Raw genomic sequence first — 14679 nt, forward strand, 5'->3', positions numbered from 1 at the left:
AGGGAGTAAACTTGAGAAAGCCACCACAAACTCCTAACCACAGGCATCTTAACAAACTTGTAGAGACTCAGTAGCCCACATCCTCTGGAGTTAGCTTCATCTGCTCCCAAGTAGGCAGACTGCAATCACTTGCACGTCTTCAGGATGACCGTTGCTACTGATGATTTACACATTGTTATTTTAAATCATTCAAGCAGTACCACAGAAGATTGACACTTGCTGTTTCTTTTTTTAAGGTATACAAGACAGCATCATGTTCATATCGAAACTTCCTCCCTCCCCCTCATTAATAATTGCACTTAAATTCACAGTTTATGCTGTCAAAGCTTTGTCTAGGGGATCTCCGCACTCGTATTTGTCACAAACAAAAGACACAGAAAAAAGGATAGAATCATTCACATTCCTTCAGAATGCAATATTTTATAAGACTATTAAACAAGCTTTTTTTTTCTAGCAATACAATTACAGCCAGTGTAGTCTCAGATGCCAGTATGAGCAACATGTGTTCCACATCGTATTCAAGGGAGATGCCGCAGTTCTGCCTTGCAGCCTGAGATAGCACCAGAAGCCTTTTGACAATTAGGCTGGTTTCAAAGTCATATGTTTTCACTGAAGATAGGACAGAAAAAGTTCTGTAAAAATAAGAATTATACATTTCACTTCGGCAACTAGGAGTATGAAGTAACTCTAACCCTCCTCAAGGCTATTTTTCTAGGCACACTGACAAAGCAATTATCTTGGAGAAGAGGGAGACATTGCAACAAAATGTTTTTAACATGTGTGCTTGGCAAGATGGAAGAAAGTACCAGAGACCTATATCCTACTCTGCTCCCAGGAAAACTTGAAGGGCAAGACTTAATCTTCTGTAACAAGTAGAATAAATAGTGACACAGATGGGCTTGTGCACTGAGAAGGATAAAGTCTCCTGCACACATGGTTCTTTTGCTGATTGACAAGCTGTTCAGAAATTGTCTCTTCAGTGATTTCATCTACTCTCTGGGCAGAGAAAAGTATACATGTGAGGCAAACAGAGTACACCCACACAGCTGTATTTATCAGAACCATTAGGAACAGGAGCTTCATTCATTTTCACTGGCAACTATATGAAAGTGGAACAGACTTAAGTCAGAAGAGTAAAACTGTGTATGCTGCTACTAGGAAAACCCACCAGAATCATGAGAAAAAGTGGTGTCAGATTAGTGACCTAAAAATGACCTAAGCAACTGGCACAACAGATAAGAGATTACACTTGTGATAACAGAATCTTTGCAGTATCATCACAAGCAGTAATAACAGAATTGAGTGCAATTAAAATGAGGGAAGAGTATGAATGCATTCAGTGAGGGAACATTTCAGACTTCTACCCAGAAAACATTTGTCAGAGGATACACTGAATGGCCAGAAAGCCCATTACTTTTTTATTATTATTATTAATAATTAATAATTTTAAAAAATCATTGCTGAAATTCAACAGATATCACCACAGTAAACACAGAATAGTTAGAAACACTGTTACAAACAAGGACAGGTTTCTCACCTTCACTATTCTGTATTGTTACTGTCTTCATTCTAACACCAGCAACTAAATACAAGTGCTGCATGACAACTATAGCACCACATAGTACCATGGTTTTTAGGTTTCAGTTCAACCAATATGCAGGCAGAATCTGAAGCTATCACTTAAAAAGTTACTGTTATGGAAAGATAAATCAAAAGAAAAATCTCTTTAATTGTCAATCCCTACATTACAGTGGAAGGCAGAAGAAAGGAAGATTTGTTTGCACACTGGTGTTAACATAAGTGCCAAAGAAAACGTTCAGAAGGAAATAATTACATGTTGACATGGCAGCAGCTGTGTTTGCCAACTGAAATATGATTCAGGCATCAAAACTCCACAACTTAAAGACTAAAGAGGAAATGTTCAGTTCAAGTACTTGTAATTTAACAACTGGACTTGAAAGTGAGAAATCTAGAAACAGATATATATATATATACACACTGCTCATAGTTGGACAAGGAATGCAGAGCTTGCCTAATATATTGTTCAATGACTTCAAAGGAAGAAATTTCAAATTCAGACTAAACTTATGAAATTGAAAAGCAATGCACAGAAGCACATAAAGCATCATAACTGCAGCCTTCCTTCTGTGACTTACCAGACACTATTAGGCAGCCCCTATCTTTATGTCAGGCTGTCTGTCTTACAGCCAGATATACAATTATTTAGGTTAGAGATATGTCTAAGAGCTAGATGCGCATAGCAATTCTCAATGCACTACTTCAGCTTGGGGCTTAGAGGTCAATGAAAGTCAGTTCTCTCTCTTATTCCTCTCTCCTGTTGCAGATAACAGGGATTCCTGTCAAGTTTTGCTTATCAGTAAGTATTTTCCACAGAAAACAATTCAAGAGGCATGTCTAGAATAGCCTTCATCATCCAAACACTGGGAATAATTAGCAAATAGCAAACAAGCATTGTAAAAACTGCTCAGCACTTGCCACATTGAAAGCAGCTCAACTGTATTTCTTTACTTTTGTGGTTAACATCACGGAGCACCCAGACACCGAAATAGGATTAAGCCCTGCTGTGCTCAGTGCTACACACTGACACGTGACTTCTACCCTAAGGAGCTTGCACTGAGTCAGTGCTCTTCTGGCACACCAGACAGGCCGGACAGCACGGGCTGAGCTGCAATGGCCAAATACATTTCTCAGTTTCAGCTAGCATTCTTAGAGTTCTCACTGCTTTTACTAAGAAGGCAGGTACCAGAATTGCCATTGAATTTGTATTTTAGAAAAACAAAACAACGTAGCAAACCAAACAAAAAAATCCAACAGTACCAACAGCTCTGATCATTTAACAATTATCTCAGTTGGGACAGCTGAATACAGAAAACCAGAAAAAATTTGTTCGTGTTTTTTGTTTTCTGCCCTGGCTGAGGCTGTCCTTAACTCTACTTATAAATGTTTCAGGTAACTTGCAACAAGAGGCCATGAGTTTCATGATGACAGAGCTCCAAAACTACAACTCCAACGCTGTATTCATTATTGTCATAACTTCATATATAATAGATTCTATTTCTATAGAACATATGCACCATGTGAAAGTCACAAGCATCTTCAAGAACTTTGCATGAACAACGAGCTAGAACAGATGAAAGGAGAAGGAGTTACAGATATCCTGCCTCCCAGGGTCAGACCCACAGCTGTGCTTTTCTTAGCTGTTAAGTGTTCAACTTTATGTAGACTGTCATATTCATTAGCATCAACATCCACATCACTCAACCTTGAAGGCAGACAGAAAACTTCGCTCTAAGGTAATTAGATAACACAGAGGAGATATATTTTATGTTAGCAGAATAAGGACAAGTACTCACAAAAGGACAATGTTACATACACAAAACCTCCTTGTCCTTCAGATAAATGAGAAACTAAAGCAATGAAACATGTATGTCAAGCCACAATATTCAAAGACTTAAAAGTGACAGCTGCAGGAGCCTAAAAACAGCGTCCCCCAAAGTATAACGCTTTACCATAACCATTAATGCAGAAGACAGACACATAAATCCAGCATCTCAAAAAGCAGAGCAGAGTAAATTTGGTAACACATTAGTCCCTATCCGGATAGTTGTTTGTCAGATGTCACAATATCTGCATCCTATTATCTGAAATTTGATACTGGAAAAAGCAATTAGATTCTCCTAGAAGTTTCTTTGGCTACATTAGTTGCGGTGTATCACAGTATCTACCTCTCAGCCCTTTAGCAGCAAAACTTTGCAACTTTGGCAAGTCAAATCTTAACATAACTGAAGTAAAGTAAGATTGAATTCAATAAGATCAAAATATGCTGATACAGATACTATGCTGCTTCTGACCTATAAAAGTACCCTATGACTGCACAGTCACATACTCATTCTGCTGCCTCCTTCATCACTGCATGGTTTTGAAATGCATCTTACAGCAAATCCAGTTTAAACCTAAAACATATTAGCACTTAGTGTATGAATTAACTTTTCAATAGAAAGGCTTTTCTCATTTTGTAGCTAAGAGTACCATTTATAGCAACTGAAAACTCAGTTTTAGAGTTAGAAACCATAAGATACAGGAAATTCCCTGTTTGACTCTACTTCCTCCACAGTGTGTAACAAGACCTAGAGAACGCAACAAATGAAGGAATAGCCATTAGGCTGACACATATCTGTTTATAACAGATGTGGTTTGAACAAGACCAAATTCTTTATGACTATGTGCACACGTCTACTTAAAAAAAAATAATAAGGTTCTGTATAAAATACAGAATACTTACATTTGCAACAGTGAATGAGCTAGCCAGACAGTGTTGCAACAAGCAGACTCCAGCTGAGTCCCACCATCATTTCCTGTCCTCAGTGAACACACTAGGAATTTCAGCACAACCACAATTGTCCAGTGCACACACAGAGAACATCTTACCTAAAAGTCCTCTCCCACCTTTCCTTCTCGCAAACCAAGATACTACACAAAATGATAAAAGAGAGGGCATAAATCGGCCTAAAGCAATATATGGGGAAGGCAATATAAGAGTAAAGATAGTAAAGACTTGTGAATGCTGTTGTTTTGAAAATGGCCTAAGAGCCACAGTTGAAAAGTAGCTAGCTTAATCTATTGCGAGTACAGGCGAGGGAGTATTATTTAAAGATACCTTTTTTAAAATATTTTCGACAATAAAAATAAAAGCTCATGAAAATTAAAACTCTTGTTACCCATGGCTTTACAGAAACTGCTAATGAAAACACATGCTTTAAATAACCAAAGCAGGCTTACAAAGCTCTGTTGAAATTAAGTAGAGTAAAACGCTCTGAACTCTATGATTAATAGATGAAAGTCAAGGGATGAAGCAACTATTCCCCGTGTCCCTTCTCAAAAAACAGAAAGAAGAACACTGTTACCATCATTAGAAACCTTGGACAAAACTGTAAGGCAGACAAATTACCTTACATTTATTAAATGCCGTTCCAGACTAGCCATTCCAGATATCCTCCTAGTAAAAATAAAAGTCTCAGTGAAGAGTACTTCACTGTCACTAAGCTGTACACCAAACAGTTTTCAAGTACTGGAGTATTTAAAAGCTCATATTGCTTAACTGGTCCTCAAATGGAAATTAAATCAACCTGGAAACCGAAGACGCATTTAATTAACCTATTTTCTTTAAGATGCAGGCAAAAAATAATAATAATGATGGCTTTTTCTTTTTTTATTATTATTTTATTTTACAAGCGCACAGAGAAACACAGAATTAGAGGAGAATGACGGCTTTGCAAACACCTCCAAGAATTCTGAAGTTCCATTTCACAGCCAGCCGGCTGCCGGGCGATTCCCCAGAGCCCGCAGCAGGCGAGGAGACCTGCCCCAGCCCACGCCGGGAACGGCCACCGCTCCCCGGGCAGCGCCAGCCCGGTGTGTCACAGCCCGCCCGGAATGCGCTCCACCTCGGTGCCACACGGAGCGCACCAGGAGTCAAATAACCCCGTCAGCGGCACCCTCCCGGAGCAGGGAAAGATGTCTAAGTTGGCTGCCGCTCCGGAACAGCCGCGTGGGGCTGTGACAGCGCGGCCGGGGACCCCGAGGACCACAGGAGGTGGTTGGAGAGGGGCTCGGCGGGGCAGGCGGGAGAAGGCGCTGCACGGGCAGCAGCCCCGGCCGTCAGCCCTGGGCGCCCTCTGGGCGAGAAAGGTGCTTCCCGTGCGCTAAAACGCCACTCTCCTCGCGTGCCCAGTTCGCCGCCTCCGCCCCCCAGCCCGGCTCGCCCCGCGGCCCTTCAGCGAGGGCAGCGCCACCGCCGCCAGCCCGCCCAGGGGTGCGCCCCGCTACACCGCCCCGTCCCGTGCCTTCGGCGGACACCCACCTGAGCTCCTCACCTATGGCCCGCCGAGCGCCCCCGCCATGGCCCCCGGGCAGCGGCGCCCCGCAGGCAGGAGCGAGGGAGGGGGGGAGGACGGAGCCTGAAAGCAGCGACAGCCGCCACCATAAAGGGCCACTCCACCTGCGCCGGTTCGGGCGGGAGTGCTCGCTCCGACTGCCGGGGAGCACCCACGAGCGGGACCGGCGCCGGGACCGCCGCGCTCGACTGACGGCCCCGCCGGCCAACGGGAGGAGCCGCCGCGCTGCCCCCGCCCCGCCGCCCGCAGGAGCCGCTGCTCCCGCCCGCCCGCCTTCCCGGCCGGCGGGGCGGGGGAAGGGGGTGTTTCCATGACGTCACGGGCAGCGCCCGCGGACAGGTGGGGAGCGGTCCCCGAGGGGACGCGGGGACAGGAGTCCCGGGCTAAGCCGGAGCTGAGCCCGCGAGCCGGCCTTAAGCAGCCAGGGCAGGGCGGGCTGCGGGCACAGCAGGGCAGGGCGGGCGCGGAGCTAATCCCGCAGCGGCCCTGCGGGAGACTCGGAACCGAGGGAGCGATGGCTCCCTGAGCCGCCTCGTCCCGAGGGAGCGGCTTACCACGCCGTAGAGGCGAAGTGCGAGCGGGTGCCGGCAGAGAGGGATTGTCGGGGGCTCGCCGCACCCGCGGCAGCCCGAGGGCATCACTTCCCGCTCACTGGGAGCGCTTCCCGCGCCTGTCCTTGCCCGCCGCCTCGGGAAGAGCTCCTCCGTGGGAGTGAACCACCCCTCCCCGCCTTCCCCCACTCCCCCCGCCCAGCACCGGCATCCTAAAATTAGCGTGTTCCTCTGCGCCTTATTTAAAAAGAAACAACTTGAATGACAAATTAGATACAAGCCGTTAGAAGTGCGCTGGACGGCTTCCACGAACTCTGAATATGTGTGCTAAATCTTTCAGAAATTGTTACTGCTTGCGAGGATGTAGACGGGATGTGACCTAGCACACCATTCACACCGGTTTTATTTACAAAGTGCGATTTAATCCACACTTAGGAGAAAGGGAGGGGGGTGGGAAGAACCCCCAGTTTCCTTACTCAGCCTCATGTGCCCAAAACTGATCAATCAGCTGCTTTTTGATTCCATTCAGAACTCGATGCTTTTCTCAGCTGGAGGGAAACAGAAACCCTTTTCTTCATGTATACTATTCATACAGCATTAAAAAAGAGCAAAAGCATTTGGAAAAGCAAGCTCAAGTGACATTCCAAAAAGGTAGGGAGGGTATTAACAGATGAGAACTTGTAGTAGCATAACCCAGGAGTAGAGTAGTACCTTGCACTTTGAGTGAAACCTTGTAAGGGCATGAGAGACACCACAGAGTATCACTTTTATTAACAACACTATCCAGTGGAGGCTTCCCAAACCATAGGCACCAGAATGACCCAACACCGTGAAAGCTGCTTTCAGAGCTGGCCTACAATGATACTACAGTGGAGAGAGCATCTGTTGCCTCTGCTGCTGACTGAAGCCATACAGCCTGATGACAGCTTAAGGAGATGCTGCCTACACAATGAAAACTCAAGCAATGACTTCTTGGTCAGCATCAAGCATGAAAGTCAACAAAAAGCTACAGAAGCAGTTTTAGTTTTCATTATATTGTTTAACGTAGCTCCAAGTTGCTGCTGTATGGGAATTCAGGCATTCCTGGAGGGTATATATCAGCTTGCAAACAACTGGAATTTAACAATAGCATATGGCAATTCCTTAGGTTTCAGGTTTTATAAAAGTTTGCTTTTATAAATCCAGGTTTTAGGACAAAATTAGCACTCACTGTCATTTTAAAGAGCACAATTGTTGAACTAAGGGCCCCAAATAGCCTGCAGCAGCAAATCGGTTAAGGAAAAATTAGACATCTGGAATATGTTGATGGTACACCTTTCTAGTGATCACCTGATATAAAAGCACACTGTTAGGTAACAGCATGTTTCCTGTGCATGTGCGGCCTGTTCCAGCTTCCACTGAAACCAAACTTAGGCCACCTCTTGATTTAGAAAGTAACTGGATGTCTCCCTGAGGATGTACAGTCTCCAAGCTCTGCAATGGAAAGGAAACAAACAATGTAAAAATAAAATTCTCTTTGAGACCAAAATCTCCATCTTGAGTCCTGCCATATAGACAATCCCTAGGCAATCCCTGTTTGAGGTTCCTGAAATATTTAGGACCTTTACTGTTCTTGTGTAAAAAATATAGACTAAGCACATCTCTGGGCTATATTAAATTATTTCACTGGAGTTACAGCAGAAAGGAGTTTGATCTTTCTATGGATCTAAGGCTTTGGTTCCTTTCCTTTTGTTCTTCCCTTCTGTTGAATAGAAACAATGAATATTGTAGTGCTCTCTTTTCCTGGGCTAAAGAGAAGTTTAAAAATAAATTAATAACAAGCCTTTTGAGAATACATACAGAGAAATAGCGACAGTTCATTAACTGAGATGGCAAAATACAAGGTGGTTGTAAACATCAGGGGAAATGCATGGGCAGAAAGTCTCTGTGTGAATATAGACTGCTGTTTTTCCTTCTAAATAGATCCACCAACACAAACTTATCTGATTTATAATTGTAAAAGGAAGGTGGCTAGAGCGTTCCTCAGCATCATGCACTTAACCTTTGATTTATCCTTGTTCTTTGGGTTTTTGTTCTGATTGATGGAACCTCATGACACTGTAATCTTTTCAGAGCTATTAAGAAGAGGAATTCCATTCTTCGTAATCCAACAGGTATTTTTTTTATTTCAGTTTCCCTTTGATCTATTATAATTCAGAATTAAATTATATGGTCTGAATTAAAACTCTACTAATATGTGTGTCCTTTTAGCTTGCTCTTTCGTGTGGTTTTGTAAAGATAGTTCAAAATAATGTTTCCAGCGGTGCAATGAAAGGGATTGTCTTTTGATTTCCAGCTTGATTTTTTTGTCCTTTAATTGTTAGGTGAAAATAATTACTGCATCTCTATTGAACTCAAAGACATGCAATGGTGTTTCATGTTTAAGCAATCTTAGTCTCGTGAGTAAGCAAGCTTCCCTACCATCTATATGGACCACAAAGGGAAAGGCTTGTTATGAGACACAAGTAATGTCCTGTGGTTTGAGCTGAACAACTGACAAGTAAGACTTGTGAAAAGCTTCCACATTTACAGCAGATGGATATATTTATCAGTATCCTTGTGGTTGAGAAGGTGTGAGCTGCAGGAGAGTTGTGCACATTGCAAATTTATTGGATTCATCTGTCTTTCTCTTCTGATGATTATGCATATTTATCTTCAGTCCAGGGTAGGAGTTATCTGTCTTGAAATTCAGAAACATCTTTATGCACAAAAATAAATCTGTCTTTGGTACCTTTTCTCTTGCTACCAGCCATCCCCATCATGTAATTTCTGTCCTTATGCCAGTACCTTTGATTTTATTCTCAGTCACTGCTGAGAAGCCTCTATCCCTCTGACAGTGCCTTGACAAACATTGCTGTTGTCCTGTTGCACTTACTGGCTGGTGTTATGGAAGCTATTGGCTTTCCTGTGTCTTTCTTGTTGGTACTTCTAAATGCTTGCCTATCTCCCTAGGCTGCCCAGGCCTCTTTTCACATTACCATAGTTACTGGGTTTTCTTCTGTGGCCTATCTGGCTTCCCAACTAGAATTATCCATGTTAAATTCCCTTTGGAGCCCTTCTGAATCCCTCTGAGGTAAAAGCATATTATATGTATTGCAAAATTCATTAATTGTTCAATACTTCCAGCAGTCTTGACTGTGCCCTTCATTTGTATGGTGGTCAGAGCTCTACAGCTGTGGGGAAAAGCAGACCTGCTGTCACAGCACTGTTTACTTTTCTTCCCCTTACAAGCTGCTAAACTGATTGTCATTTACTTATTCAGGTGAGAGTAAAGAGCTGGAATGCTTACAGTCTTTCCATGTTGGCAAAGCAGATGTGTGACCAGAAAATGGAAAAGTGAAAAACTGAAAAGGAATTAATATCCACCAGCTTGGCACTCAGCAAGAGGGTCCATGTACCAAATAGTCAAAAGAAGTTTGCTCTGGCCCAAAATTTACAAAGCTGGAATACAAGGAACTGGACAGCAAACATTAAAAAGATGCACAGATTTACTGTGTTTGCCATTACCACACATAGTGTATACCTGCTGCATAACATGATATATGCAACGACATGACATTTAATACGACATGATAACATAACACAGCTTTACAGCCTCTTTCCACAGCACTGCTGATGCATCCCAGAAGGTGCCAGTGCACACTAGAGAAATAGAGAAGTCATGCAACATATATGGCTTAAAAAAGACCCAAAATCCAAAAATACAGTCTCTGCAGAACCCTGTCTTTTGTGTGTGCTTGTGTTTATTACAAACAGTAACATTCATCACTATTGCTAGAAGTATTTTCCTTGCTTTTGATTTGAGTTTTATTTGTCTATTTTACTTAGCTCCAGGGAAACTGGGAGGTCCCAGTTGTATTCCGTCTGGCTCCTGGGCTTACTGCATTTGAGGGCCAACTTCTGAATGTCAAGTGGTCACTGTGTGGGGAATGACCAAATCTAACATCCAAACCTCTAGAAAAACAGGGAATTAAGAATCACTGAGTTTCTTATTCTTCACACAGACGAGGATATTTTTCCAAGCAGTAACTTTAGTACTGCCTTGGAAATGAGAGGCAACCCCAAGGTTTCCAAGAGGAAGTAATTTTGATTTATTTTTTTTTTTAATAGTAGCACCTTCCTTTAAGAAGAAAAGCTAACAAACTGGCAGTTGAAGATTATGGATTTCTCAGTCTTGTGCTGGTTTCATACATACCAGATGCTGTTTTATAACATTTATCCTCCTCCCCCTCACTGGTGACTATTACTCATTTGTCCAAGTGTTCTGGGATTTTAGTATTTATCTAAAATGCAGTCAGATGGAAAAAAAAATTAGTCCTATTTTTTTCCATATTACTTAAGGCAGAAAGTATCAGAGTACATGGAGGTTTACTGTGTTCAGAAAGCATGTTTACAGATATGTCATACAGGTCTCTGCAGAATCTGGCATCCAGATGCTATTCAGCTGGCAGAGAGCAATACAGCTATTAGGCAACAGTGTAATTCAGTGCACTGTGGGCCAGATTATCCCTCCCTACTGATGCAGGCCTGGTTCTTGCAATTGCTAGCGAGGGGTTCAATCTGGAGTAGGAGAGACAGAAGCCTCCTGTGGAGCACAAAGAATTAGTGGAGATACTCCACACCCAAGGGTCCTTTGGCTTTCTGGAGTCTGAGCTAGATGCAGATGGAAGACTTATCTAGCAAGACTTAAAGCAACCAAAGTTTCTGCTTACTTAATTGGGCTCTGGGTGAGGCCCAGGCATACCTCCTGTGTTATCCTTTTTCCTTAACTATTGCACATAGCCTGGAGCACTTCAAATCCAGAGGTTAGGGCTCTGCTTTCCTTTTCTCAGAGGATCTGAACACAGAGTCTTTAATCTTTGATGACTGTCATGTTTTCTGTAGCGAGAATAGGATCCCAGTTTCTCTTATTAGGACTAGTTTTCCTATTCTTTTCCTTTGAATACACACAACAGGTAAAAACATTGAAACAGTCATGCACAAAAACTGCTGATGTCAAATTACTTCATTCTTTTGGGACCATGAACAAAAAGTAAGAATAAGACACTGAATTTATATCTGGATGACCGTGGGATAGATTCCTTTGCACTTCACTTCAAAGTAAAAATAAGTTATATTGTTCAAAACTTGTAAATTGGACCTACAAGGTATATTTCCTGCCAGCATGAACAAAATTTCCCATTGTGTGAACCTTAAAGTTGTTAGTACTTCGAGTGCATGTGATACTCAGCAAGTGTCAATAATAGCAGCAATGAGCATGACCCTGACAATGTGTGCATGTCCAGCTGCAAACATTAAACTTGTTAGCGAACAGTTATTCCTGACTCGTGTCAGAATGAAAGAGCAGAGAGTCAACTCTCTTCATACTCATGTGAAAGTTACGCTTCTGGCCTCCAACCAAAGAGCTGTTCCAGAGCCTTCTTGCTCCAGTGATCAGACAGTCTCCTAGTTCTCAGACTGAGTGAGCACAGTTACATCCAGTTTGTGCCTATTGATTCTTCACACCCTGTTGTGGTTTAACTGCAGCCAGCAACCAAGTACCACACAGCCTCTCGCTCACTCCCTCACCAGTGGGACTGGGGAGAGAATCACAGGGGTAAAAGAAAACTTGTATGTTGAGATAAAGACAGCTTAAGAGGAAAAACAAAAGCTGTGCATGCAAGCAAAGCAAAACAAGGAATTAAATCACTGCTTCCCATGGGCAGGCAGGTGTTCATCCAACTCAGGAGAGCAGGGCCCCATCACGTGTAACGGTTACTTGGGAACATAAACTCCAAATGTCCCCCTCTTTCTCCTTCCACCCCCTTTTTATACTGAGCATGATGTCATATTGTATGGAATATCCCTTTTGGTCAGTTGGAGTCACCTGTTCCATCCGTGCCTTCTCCCAACTTGCCAAGCATTCCCAGCCTCCTTGCTCGTGTTACAATATGAAAGGCAGAGAAAACCTTGGCTCTGTGTAAGCACCGCTCAGCAATAACAAAAACATCTCTATATAATTGACACTGTTCAGCCCAAATCCAAAAGACAGCCCCAGTCTGTCTTACTGTGAAGAAAATTACTCTAGCCAAAACCAGCACACACCCTCAGACCTGCACTTCAGTAACAGGTTAATATAGCAGATCCATCCACTGCCACAGCCGTTAGGTGCCTGTACTGAGCTAAGAGTTTCACCAGAGGACAGTAGAAAGCATGCCTGTTGCTGTGGTGAATTAACTGCTAATTTTGCAACAGGAGGTTTCCAACAGGAAAACTGTTCATTCTGACTGCTGAGTTGCCATTAGCTGGGGAAAAAACTAAGATAGGTTAGTTCTGCTGAGGTACAGTAGTAGCCTCTCCTCTTTCTGTATTGCAGCCATTACTGTCATGGCCTGAATTTTAAAATGGTTCAGATGCATACTAGTAAGCTTACTTCACATTTTCAGGGCTGCCAGCAGACCTTATTTGACAGAAAAACATGTCTTCCCAGACATCATAACCCTGGCTCCACACAAACAAGTCAGTAAGCCCAGACAGATTTTTTTTTTTTTTTGCCGGAGGCCAGCAATGGTTCCAGGCAGAAGAGACAGCCAAGAAATGAAATCTTCTGCTTTATTTGAAGCAGCATTACTGTTCCAGGCAGCAGCATCAGACCACATCTAGAGCTGTTGAAATCAATGGAAAACTCATTCTTTAAGTTCAACGAGCTGTGTGTCAGATGCCTCACCTAATGGATCAAAATGTTGAGTGGCTGTGATTTGCCTTTGCTTTTCAAGATATTGATGAGAATCCAGGCAGCTGTGGGAAGACAACCTTCTCCATCCCCCACTATTTCTTCATGATAATTGAGGCAAGACTGGCCACCCAGTCTATTGCTTAATGTATCCTTTCATCCATACTGTTTTTCTAAGGGTTTACTGCTCAGGAATGGATCTCTGTGGTTAAAGAAGTTTTGAAAATGATAAAGCAATGAGAGCTTTTAATTGAAGTCAAAGGTGATTGCTGAGAAAGAGAAAAACAAAAGTATTTATGGTATTAGTGCCACAGTTTGACATGACCGGCTGATAAAGTAAAGTAGGGGAAAAGCAAACTTCCCACACAGCCCATGTTGGGCAAAGCAAAAATATAGAGGTCACTAGCAAAAGACATGAAAGGAAGTTTACTCACCTGCAAGCCAGGTATAGCCAGTTCATCACGATCACCTCAAATCCAGTCAGTTGCTGATTAGGCAAGTAGTCACTTAGCACAAATTCAATTAACAGTGCCCTCAACCACGACAGAAATGCGCAGCTGCCTTTCCACTTTTCTGCCTCCAGAAGAGGTGTAGGAAAGGGATATCCACACAAGGTTTTAAAGCCAGCCACTTCTAAAATCTCCTTTTGAATACAAATAGACAGGGATTTCCCAGCTGTTAAGATTTTTATTTTAAAAGACTGCTATTTTTAAATGAAATAAAAAAAAACCCAAACAAATAAAAACAAACCTGTTGAATAGTTCAGCAAATATTATGCCAAAAATGTTGAGATCATTGGTCTGTACGCATTTGAAGAAACCAAGAGTGAACAAATGTATTTTATAATCTTTAAAAACAGAAAGTACTCCATTCACAACTGAAGAAGGAAAATATTTGGCAGAGGCACGGAGCTGTTTATATACATTCATTATCCCTCAGGGCTCAGCACTGGGGCCATTTCTGTTTAATATCTTTATCAATGACTGGACAAGGAGATCAAGTGCACTCTCAGTCAGTTTGCAGACGATACCAAGTTGGGTGGGAGTGTTGATCTGCTGGAGGGTAGGAAGGCTCTGCAGAGGAATCTGGACAGGCTGCATTGATGGGCCAAGGCCAATTGTATGAGATGCAAGAGGGTGAATGCCAAATCTTGCACCTGGGTCACAACAGCGCTACAGGCTTGGGAAAGAGTGGAAAAAGACTTGGAAGTGCTGGTTGACAGCAGCTGAACATGAGCCAGTAGTGTGCCCAGGTGGCCATAAAGGCCAGTGGGATCCTGGCTTATATCAGAAATAGCGTGGCCAGCAGGATGAGGGCAGTGATTGTTCCTCTGTACTTGGCACTGAGGAGGCTGCAATTTGAATCCTGTGTTCAGTTTTGGGCCCCTCACGATAACAAAGGCATTGAGGTGCTGGAGAGAAGGGCAGTGACACTAGTGAAGGGTCTGGAGCATAAGTCATAT

The 14679-nt window shown here is 43.0% G+C and overlaps 1 protein-coding gene across 1 annotated transcript in view; it reads right to left on the reverse strand.

Annotated features, from left to right (window-relative positions):
• OSBPL3 (oxysterol binding protein like 3) overlaps positions 1–6077 on the reverse strand; it is a 94782-nt gene extending 88705 nt beyond the window's left edge. The window contains exon 1 of the mRNA XM_027676103.1: positions 5882–6077. The gene's annotated coding sequence lies outside the window, so the exon portion shown is untranslated. The remainder of the gene's footprint in view (positions 1–5881) is intronic.
• Between the last annotated feature and the right edge of the window lie 8602 nt (positions 6078–14679).

This window comes from Neopelma chrysocephalum, unplaced genomic scaffold (assembly GCF_003984885.1).
Source record: "Neopelma chrysocephalum unplaced genomic scaffold, ASM398488v2 Primary Assembly neopelma1_26, whole genome shotgun sequence".
Classification (NCBI taxonomy): Eukaryota; Metazoa; Chordata; class Aves; order Passeriformes; family Pipridae; genus Neopelma; species Neopelma chrysocephalum.